Here is a 10,820-nt window from a genome sequence, read left to right as displayed (position 1 = left end):
GCCAGGGTCCTTTTTGTCTAGGATGGAAATGTCAAAAATTAGGGTGCACAGGATTATAATGAGAGGGAGGAAGATTGAAGAAGGTTTACATGGCAAGTTATTTGCACAGGGTGCCCGAAATGAGCTACAAGGAAATAACAGAAACAGATACTATATCATTTAAGAGTCCAAGTCCAGGTTCTGCGTCCGAGTCCAGGCTCCGTGGCCAAGTTTTTACATAGGCAGGTGAATAGACAATTGAGGGTTACTCACCATCTGCAGGCAGATATGCAGTTTCATTTGGCATCTTTGTCAGCACAAATAATAACAGATAAAGGACCCACTCCTGTGCAAACTTTTATCTGGCAGGTATTGGAAAATGTCAGAAGGAGCATGTTTTGGTAATAGTGACAGAATCTTTTGTAAGTTTCGAGGTAGTTGCGGATAGATATAGGGACAATCTAGAAATTGAGGTTCTGATTTGGGTTACAGCCAATGTCAATACCATAAGCCAGGACTTGGGCAAGTGGAGTGTAGGAGCAGTTACAGTAGACATAGAGGCAGAGATAGAGAGAGATAGAGATACTAGACGTGGAAACAGAGACAAGGATAGAGACAGAGGTAGAGGAAGAGATGCAGGCAGAGGCAGGTGTACAGATAGAGATAGGGATAGAAATGGAGTTAGAAATAGAACATAGAATAGTACAGCATAGTACTTCGGCCCACAATGTTGTGCCGACCCTCAAACCCTGCCTCCCATATAAGCCCCCACCTTACATTCCTCCATATACCTGCCTAGTAGTCTCTTAAATTTCGCTAGTGTATCTGCCTCCACCACTGACTCAGGCAGTGCATTCCACGCACCAACCACTCGCTGAGTAAAAAACCTCCTTGAAATATCCCCCTTGAACTTCCCACCCCTTACCTTAAAGCCATGTCCTCTTGTATTGAGCAGTGGTGCCCTGGGGAAGAGGCGCTGGCTATCCACTCTATCTATTCCTCTTAATATCTTGTACACCTCTATCATGTCTCCTCTCATCCTCCTTCTCTCCAAAGAGTAAAGTCCTAGCTCCCTTAATCTCTGATCATAATGCATACTTTCTAAACCAGGCAGCATCCTGGCAAATCTCCTCTGTACCCTTTCCAATGCTTCCACATCCTTCCTATAGTGAGGTGACCAGAACTGGACACAATACTCCAAGTGTGGCCTAATCAGAGTTTTATAGAGCTGCATCATTACATCGTGACTCTTAAACTCTATCCTTCGACTTATGAAAGCTAACACCCCATAAGCTTTCTTAACTACCCTATCCACCTGTGAGGCAACTTTCAGGGATCTGTGGACATGTACCCCGAGATCCCTCTGCTCCTCCACACTACCAAGTATCCTGCCATTTACTTTGTACTCTGCCTTGGAGTTTGTCCTTCGAAAGTGTACCACCTCACACTTCTCCAGGTTGAACTCCATCTGCCACTTCTCAGCCCAGTTTTGCATCCTATCAATGTCTCTCTGCAATCTTTGACGATGGAGATGGTGATAGATGGAAGTGGAGATGGATGTAGAGATAGAGATAGAGATAAGAGTCAGAGGTACAGATAGAGTTAGAGATACAGATAAAGAGATAGAGATACAGTAGATAGTATAAAGAAATGGGGAGAAGGAGTGGAGCTTGAGCTGGTGGGTGATAGGTGGATCCAGGTGAGGAAGAGGTGATGGGCATGTGAAGGATGGGGAGAGCAGAAATGATGTCAGAGCTGGGAGTTGACAAAGGGCTGAAGAAGATGGACTCTGATAGCAAAGGAAGGTGGACCACAGAATAAAGGAAAGGAGTATGTGGACAGTGTGCAGATGGAGAGGGCTGTGGAGGGGAATAAGATGGGAGGATGGGGCCAGTGGACAAAGGAGAACAAAGGAGAGGCTTCTTGGCTTCTGACCCCTACCTTTCCAGTCCTCATGAAGTTTTTGGCACTGAAAGGTTGACTGTTATTCCCCTTCATAGATGCTGACTGACCTGCTGAGTTCCTCCAGCATTTTGTGTGTATTACTCAAGATTTCCAGCATCTGCAGAATCTCTTGCATCTCAGATCATTACATGGTGCATTGAGTCATACAAGGGAAAAAAATAACAGGATACCGACTGAGGTGCAACAGTTACAGAGAACGTGCAGTGCCAGGCGATAATAAGATCGAGGTCATAACCGGGTAGATTGTGAGGACAAGAGTCTGTCATATCATACTAGGAGATGATCCAATAATCTTTTCCTTAGTGTGGTGGTACATGCTTCTGGGCTTTTGTATCTTCTGCCCAGTGGGAGAAGGGAGAAGAGAGAATGTCTGGGATAGTGATGCTGCCTGCTTTATAGAGGCAGTGAAAAGTGTAGACAGACACCATGGAGGGAGAGGGTTGCCAGGAAGGCCGGAGAGTGAGGATTAGATGCTTACACAGACATAAACATTGGACAACAAACCGGAGGAACCTGGACTTAGACTTGGACATGGAGCCTGGACTCGGATGTGGAACCTGGACTTGGACTCGAACGCGGAACCTGGACTTGGACTTGATTTGGACATGGAACCTGGACTCGGACTTGACTTGGACCCGAAGCCTGGACTTGGACTTGACTTGGAAATGGAGCCTGGACTCGGACTTGACTTGGACCCGAAGCCTGGACTTGGACTTGACTTGGAAATGGAGCCTGGACTCGGACTTGGACACGGGACGACAAAACCAAACAAAGACAGACAATTTGTATCTTGGCTCGGAGCAGCGGCAAACAGCCTGCAAAACTCAGCTGGACACGAGGCGACAAAACCCAACAACAACAGACAATTCGTATCTTGACACGGGGTAGCACATGAAGCGGGAAACAGCCGGCAATCACTTAGCTGAACACGAAGAGACAGAATTCCTGAAGCAACCCCAGGCACTGAAGCCACTTAGAATCCACCATTCTGTGCGGCCTGGAACATGCATTGCCTCACTGGCTGAGGAGTCCATTCTCGGCAGCCATGGAACGTGCATTACCGCAGGGCCTGCAGTGTGACGGTCTATCACCGAGTAGATGTAAGCCGGTTTGGATGAGGATCAGGTGCCCTAATCAAGGAGCCCGGTAGAACACAGGGAAAAGGAAATTAACTGAAATGAAGAGACAACGGACCGGACCTTGACAATGACAGCAGCTACATTTCATTAGGAGTTTGAGGAGATTTGGTATGTCACCAAAGACACTCGCAAATTGATATAGACGTGTTGTGGAGAACATTCTAATTGGCTGTATCACCAGTTGGTATGGGGAGGACAGGGTGGGAGACAGACTCTGCACAGGATCGAAAAAAGCTGCAGAAAGTTGTAAACTCAGCCAGCTCGATTATGGGCACCAGCCTCCCTTGCATGCATCCATCACTAAGGTCCCCCATCACCCAGGACATCCTCTTCTCATTGCTACCATCAGGGAGGAGGTACGGGAGCCTGAAGACACACCCTCAATGATCCAGGACCAGCTTCTTCTCCTCTGTCATCCAATTTCTGAATGGACAATAAACTCATGAACACTACCTCACTACATTGTTTTGCACTATTATTTTATTTAACTTTTTAAATATATATACGTATACATAAACTGTAATTTGAAGTTTTTATTTTAATTCGTTGCGAAATACTGCTGCACATAACAAACTTCACAACATCTGCCAGTGACATTAAACTTAAGTCTGATTTTAAAAGTAAGTAGATACTTGAGGAAGGAACAAGTCCTGTGAATCTCTGTAAGTACGCTGGGGAGATCAAACCAAGTCTGCAGGGTCGAGTCTGGAGGCTGCAGACCTATCCTGAGGTTAAAGGACTGTTTACGTGCCTGGGCAGGAGGGACTAGGCTTGTTTTTGCTGTTGTCGTTTTAAGGCTTGTTGTGTTCTGTGTTGTTCTACCGAGCAATGTAGCCATGCCACATTTGCGACAGAATGTGTGACAACGTTTGCAGGCTGCCCCCAGTGTGTTGGTAGTGGTTAATGTAAACCACCCACTTCGATGCACATCAAATGAATAGTTTGAATCTTGAGGAGGAATGTGAGAGGGTAACGATCCACTGTCCATCAATCAGTGGAATAATGCTTCAGGATGCACTGAGGTGATTTTAGATGCTTTTTAAGGGCCAGTAACACCATGAAGGATCCCACCCACCCTGCTCACGGAATGTCTGTCCCACTCCCATCAGGGAGGAGGCTATGTAGCATCCACACCAGGACCACCAGACTCAAAACCATTTCCTTTCCCCAAGCAGTAAACCGAATCAACACCTCCACCCACGAGCTCACTCCACCACAGCCCCAACCACCATGACTTTATCATTTCCTGCCAGTCACCTTATGGACATACAATCAATCTATGTACATATTTAAGCGATTTTGTCTATTTTTTTGTGCTGCATCAGATCAGCAATAACAAAGGTTTTGTTCTCCTTTACACTAGAGTACTCTTGAATCTTGAATCTTTTGCAAGTTCCATCGTCTCACACAAAAGTAAGGTAACTACAACTATCAGTGAGACAGCTCCATTTGTTATAATTAACTGGGACCTGCAGTGTGTGTCTGGCAATATCTCATGCAATGACCAATTGGGCTTTCACTCACTTTTAGAGGAAGGGAGGTATAAATATCATTATGGCACTTAAAAATAAAAGCTGGGAAGAGATGGCTCAATGACTTGCAGTGCAACCAGCGGGTCCGATAGACCTCTGACGCTCTCAACTTTGAGTGTTCAGTTCTGTCAGCCTACCCTCTGCGTTATCATGGTCACACAAGACAAAGACAAAGATTGGATAATTAGCATTAACTAGTGGTAGCTGAGTGGTGCTATAACACCAGCCTTGCATTCAACACTGGTTACTCTGTTGGGAGTGCTCTTTCATTGATTCTACTATGGTTATTGGTTTTACTGTGAATGCCTGCAAGATAAAGAATCTCAGGGTTCTTTCATTCAACCTTATATATGAAAAGGTGTGCTGCCAATGGAGAAGGTCCAAAGGAGGAACATTTTTGAAGAACGTCTGATGGCTTTGGGTCTGTGCTTACTGGAGTTTTGAAGAATGAATTGAAACCTATTGAATACTGAAATTCCCAGATAGAGCGGATGTGGAGAAGATGTTTCCTGTCGTGGGCAAGTCTAGGACCAGAGGGCACAGCCTCAGAATAGAGACACATCCATTTAGAACAGAGATGAGGAGAAATTTCTTTAGCCAGAGTGTGGTGAATCTGTGGAATTCATTGCACTGATGTCTGTGGAGACCAAATCATTGAGCTTATTTCAAGCAGAGGTTGATAGGTTCTTGATTATTCAGGGCGTCAATTGTTACAGGGAGAAGAAAGGAGATTGAGGTTGAGAGGGATAATAAATCAGCCATGATAGAATGGCAGAGCAAACTCCATTGGCTGAATGGCTGAAATCTTTGCTATATCTTAAGCAATGTTTTGGGCTGAGACCCTTCATCAGGACTGAGGTTGAGTCGGTAGTGAAGAAGGCGAATGCAATGTTGGCATTCATTTCTAGAGGAATAGAGTATAGGAGCAGGGATGTGATGTTGAGGCTCTATAAGGCACTGGTGAGACCTCACTTGGAGTATTGTGGGCAGTTTTGGTCTCCTTATTTAAGAAAGGATGTGCTGACGTTGGAGAGGGTACAGAGAAGATTCACTAGAATGATTCCGGGAATGAGAGGGTTAACATATGAGGAACGTTTGTCCGCTCTTCGACTGTATTCCTTGGAGTTTAGAAAAATGAGGGGAGACCTCATAAAAACATTTCGAATGTTGAAAGGCATGGACAGAGTGGATGTGGCAAAGTTGTTTCCCATGATGGGGGAGTCTAGTACGAGAGAGCATGACTTCAGGATTGAAGGGCGCCCATTCAGAACAGAGATGCAAAGATGTTTTTTTAGTCAGAGGGTGGTGAATCTATGGAATTTGTTGCCACGGGCAGCAGTGGAGGCCAAGTCATTGGGTGTATTTAAGGCAGAGATTGATAGGTATCTGAGTAGCCAGGGCATCAAAGGTTATGGTGAGAAGGCAGGGGAGTGGGACTAAATGGGAGAATGGATCAGCTCATGATAAAATGGCGGAGCAGACTCGATGGGCCAAATGGCCGACTTCTGCTCCTTTGTCTTATGGTCTTATGGTCTTATGGTCTTATGGACTGGAAAGAAAGATGCCAGAATAACAAGGTGAGGGGAGGGAAAGGAGCAGAAGCTGGCAGATGATAGGTGAGGGGGGAGGCAAGTGAAGAAGCTGGGAAGTGATGGGTGGAAGAGGTAAAGGGCTGGAGAAAAAGGAATCTGATAGGAGAGGAGAGTGGACCATAAGAGAAAGAGAAGTAGGAGGTTAACCAGAGAGGTGGTGATGAACAGGTGAGGAAAAGGGAAGGGGTAAGAGTGGAGCCAGATTGGAGAATGGAAGAAGTGAGAATGAGGGAGGGGCGGTAATTACCAAAAGTTGAAGAAATTGATGTCCTTGCCATCAGGTTGGAGGCTACTCAGATGGAATATGCATTGTTGCTCCTCCAACCAGAGTTTGGCTTCATCATGGCAGTAGATGATGCCATAGACAGACATATCAGAATGGGAATGGGAGGTTGATTTGAAATAGGTGGCAACTGGGACTCTAGCCAGAGGTCATAGGTTAATGGTGAAAGATGAGAAGTTCAAGGGGAACGTAATGGGAAGCTTCTTCACTCAGAGGGTCATTAGCTTCCAGCACGAGTGGTGCATGCGAACTCGATTTCAACATTTAAGCGAAGTTTGGATACGTACATAGATAGTAGGCGTGTGGAGGGCTATGGCTCTGGTGCATTGATGGGGGTAGGCAGTTTAAATGGTTTCAGCATCGACTAGATGGCCTGTTTCTGTGCTGTAATATATGACTAACGATGTCTCTATTTTCACTAACACTCTGCAATTTTTCAACACCTCATTAGTTGTTCTCTGAGGTTTGGCACAGTGTTATGTAAGAATTGAAATCTTTACAATGGAGAGAATGCAGAGGAGAATGTTATGCTGAAGTTGTAGAAGACATTCATGGGGCCTAACTTGGAGTATTGTGTGCAGTTGTGGTCACCTACTAACAGGAAAGATGTAAACAAGATTGAAAGAGTGCAGGGAGACATTGAATAGGTTAGAACTTTAATCCCTACAGTGTAGAAGATTGAGGGGAGATTTGTTACAGGTACACAAAATGATGAGGAGGTTCGAGAGGGTAAATGCAGACAGGCTTTTCCCACTAAGGTTGGGTGAGACTATACCTAGGGGTCATGGGTTAAGGGTGAAAGGTGAAATGTTTTGGGGATCTTCTTCACTCAGAGGGCAGTGAAAGCGTGGAACGAGCTTCCAATGGTTATTGCTGGTTTGACTTCAACATTTAAGAGAAATTTGGATTGGTTAATGGATGGGGGGTATATGGAGGGCTATGGTCCAGGTGCAGGTCGATACAACTTGGCAGATTAATAGTCCAGCATGGGCTAGATGGGCCGAGGGGCCTGTTTCTACACTGTAGTGTTCTGTGACTCTATGACATTGCCTGGATTGGAGGATTTTTTTACATATGGGGAAAGATGGGTTGAGCTGGAGGCACAAGATACAAACTCCCTAATAGCCACTGGGATATCGGGGAACAGATAAGTAATCAGATTAAGGAAGTGTGTAAAAATAATAGGGTTGTTGTCATGAGGGATTTCAATTTCCCTAATCTAACAGTGTAAAGGGTTTAGCCGGGGTTTAATTTGTTAACTGTCTCTAGGAAAGTTTCTTAAATCAATATGTGGTTGGTCCGCTGACAGGAGGGGCTGTACTGGACCTGGTGTTGGGTACTGAGCCTGGCCAGGTGACTGACCTTTCAGTGGATGAACAGTTAGGGAACAGTGAACACAACTCCTTATCTTTCAGGATAGCTGCAGATAAGGATAGGTACGGTCCTTGTGGGAGAGTCTTAAATTGGAGTAGGGAAGATTACAGGGCATTAGGCAGGAATGAAGAAGCTTTAACTGGGAACACCCTTACTCAGGCAAGTCCACATCAGATGTGGAGGGTGTTTAAAGATCAATTGCATAGAGTACAGGAAAGGTATGTTCCTGTTAGGAGGAAGGACAGAAATGGAAAGATAAGAAAACCTTGAATGTCCAGAGATGTGCTGAATTTGGTGAAGAAGAGAAAGGAAAAGTATGTAAAGGTTTGGAAGTCAGGATCAAACGAAGCACATGAGGAGTTTAAAGAAGCCAGACAAAGAACTAAAGAGAGGAATTAGGAAAGCCAGGAGGGATCATGAAAAGTCCTTGGCAAATAGGATTAAGGCGAATCCCAAACATTCCATACATACATCAAGAGCAAGAGGATAACTAGGGAGAGATTGGGACCATTCAAGGACAAACGGGGGAACATTTACTTGTTTGCGGAGAATGAGAGTGACATACTTAATGAGTACTTTGCTTCTGTATTTACCAAGTAAAAGGATATGGAGGAGGAGGTCAATACTGGGTGCATAAACACATCAGGGCATTTAGAAGCCAAGGAGGGGGAAGTGTTGCCCCCCACCCCCCAATGAGTATTAAGGTGGATAAGTCCCCAGGGACTGATGGGATCTACCCAAGTTTTTGAAGGAGGCAAGAGATGAGATTGCTGGGGCCGTGACCAGTATCTTTGTGTCCTCTCCAGCCACAAGACTACCAAGTGGCTAATATACCTCTATTTTAGAAGGGAACAAGAGAAAATCCTGGGATCTATAGGCCCGTGAGTCTCATGCCAGCTGCAGGGAAGTTGCTGGAGAAAGCTCTTTGGGATCGGATATATAAGCATTTGGAAACCCATGGCCTAATTAGGGTGAGCCCGCACCGCTTTCTGCATGCCATGTCATGCCTTAATAACTTGATTGTGTTTTTTGACAAGGTGATGAGAGAGATTGATGAGGGTAGGGTAGTGGATGTTGTCTACATGGATTTTAGTAAGGTGTTCGACAAGTCCCTCATGGGAGGTTAATCCTGAAGAGTATGATGCATGGGGTCCCTGGCGAATTGGTTGTTTCGATTCACAACTAGCTTGCACATAGAAGACAGAGGGTAGTGGTTAAGGGACTTATTTGAGTTGGAAATGTATAATTAGTGGTGTTCCACAGGCATGTGTGCTGGGACCTCTGTTGTTTGTGATGTATATTAATAACCTGGATGAAAATGTAGATGGGTGGGTTGGTAAGTTTGCAGATGATACCAAATTTGTTGGAGTTGTGGATAACGTAGAAGACTGGCAAAGAATACAACACGATATGGGCAGAGAAATGGCAGATGCAGTTTAACCAGATAAATGTGAGGTGTTGCACCTCAGTCGGGCAAATGCAAGGAGACAGTACAGTGTTAAGGACAAGATCCTTCACAGTGTTGCTGAGCAGAGAGATCTTGGGGTCCAAGTTCATAACTCCTTAAAAGTGGCTACACAGGTCGATAAGGTGGTTAAGAAGGCTTATGGAATGAGTGCTTTTATTAGCTGAGGCATTGAGTTCAAAAGTCAGAAGGTTATGTTGCAACTTTATAAAACTCTGGTTAGGCAATATCTGGAGTATTGCATAAGTTCTGGTTGCCCCACTATAGGAAAGACGTTGAGGCTCTGGAGAGGGAGCAGAAGAGGTTTACCAGGATGCAGCCTGGTTTAGAGGGCATGTGCTATCATGAGAAGCTGGATAAAATTGAATTGTTTTCTCTGGAGCGTCGGAAGCTAAAGGGAGATCTGATAGAGGTTTACAAGGTTATGAGGGGCATAGATAGAGCGGAGAGAGAGTATCTGTTTCCCAGGGTTGAAATATCTAATACTGGAGGGCATGCATCGAAGGTGAGAGGGATAGGTTCAAGAGGGATGTGAGGGGTAAGTTTTTTTACTGAGAGTGGTGGATGCCTGGTATGGTGGTACATAGGAAGTTTTTACGAGATGTTTAGCTAGGCACATGGATGCAAGGAAGATGGAAGAATATGGACATGGTATAGGTAGGAGGAGGGACTAGTGTTTGGTGTTTTTGATTTGTTTTTTAGCTGGCTTGGAACAACATTGTGGGCTGAATGACCTGTTCCTGTGCTGTACTGTTCTATGTTCTTTGTGCTCTTAAGATCAACCCAAGATCAATTAGCCAGGAGACGCTTGACAGGTCAGCCTGAATTCCAATTAGTTTAGAAAGTAGAATATAGAATTATGGTTTAGTTAGAAGCTGAACAGTTTGAAAAGAAATTAAAAACAGTGGTATCCCTTGACAAGAAATTGCTTAATGCCAGTGAGCACAGGGAGAAAGGGCTTTGTTTGGGGTTTGTATGCCTGATAACATTAAGAGAGAATTAGATTAAAGTGAGGCCATTGCTAAAGTTTGACAATGGTTCCGAGGAAGATAAATTAGCCCCTAAAAGCTAATGCCTTGAATCATTTTCAGTTCCTCATATTCTGAGAATTCATAACTGGATTTGGATCTCTGAAAATAAAATAATGGTTTGGATAAAGTTACAAAGTGATTCACCATTTTAGTGCCGATCCTGGCACTGGCCCAACAATGAGGAACATTGTCTGAAATGTCCATTTCAGAAAAATCAGGATGAGTCCACTCCAGTTAATTAGCCCCCTGTTATTAATTTCCCAGCCCTCACCAGAGTGATGGAAGGTGTCAGGACAGAATGGCCTGTAACCTGTGGCCATTTTATTACTTACCTTCTGGACCTAATAAATTGGCCACTGAGTGTTTGTTCGTGGTCTTCTGTTGCTGTCGTCCATCTACATTCGGAGATGCTGTTCTGCACACCACTGCTGTACCGTATGGTTATTTAGGTTACTGTCAC

Source organism: Mobula hypostoma, chromosome 4 (assembly GCF_963921235.1).
Source record: "Mobula hypostoma chromosome 4, sMobHyp1.1, whole genome shotgun sequence".
Classification (NCBI taxonomy): Eukaryota; Metazoa; Chordata; class Chondrichthyes; order Myliobatiformes; family Myliobatidae; genus Mobula; species Mobula hypostoma.
Note: the sequence above shows the minus strand (reverse complement) of the source record.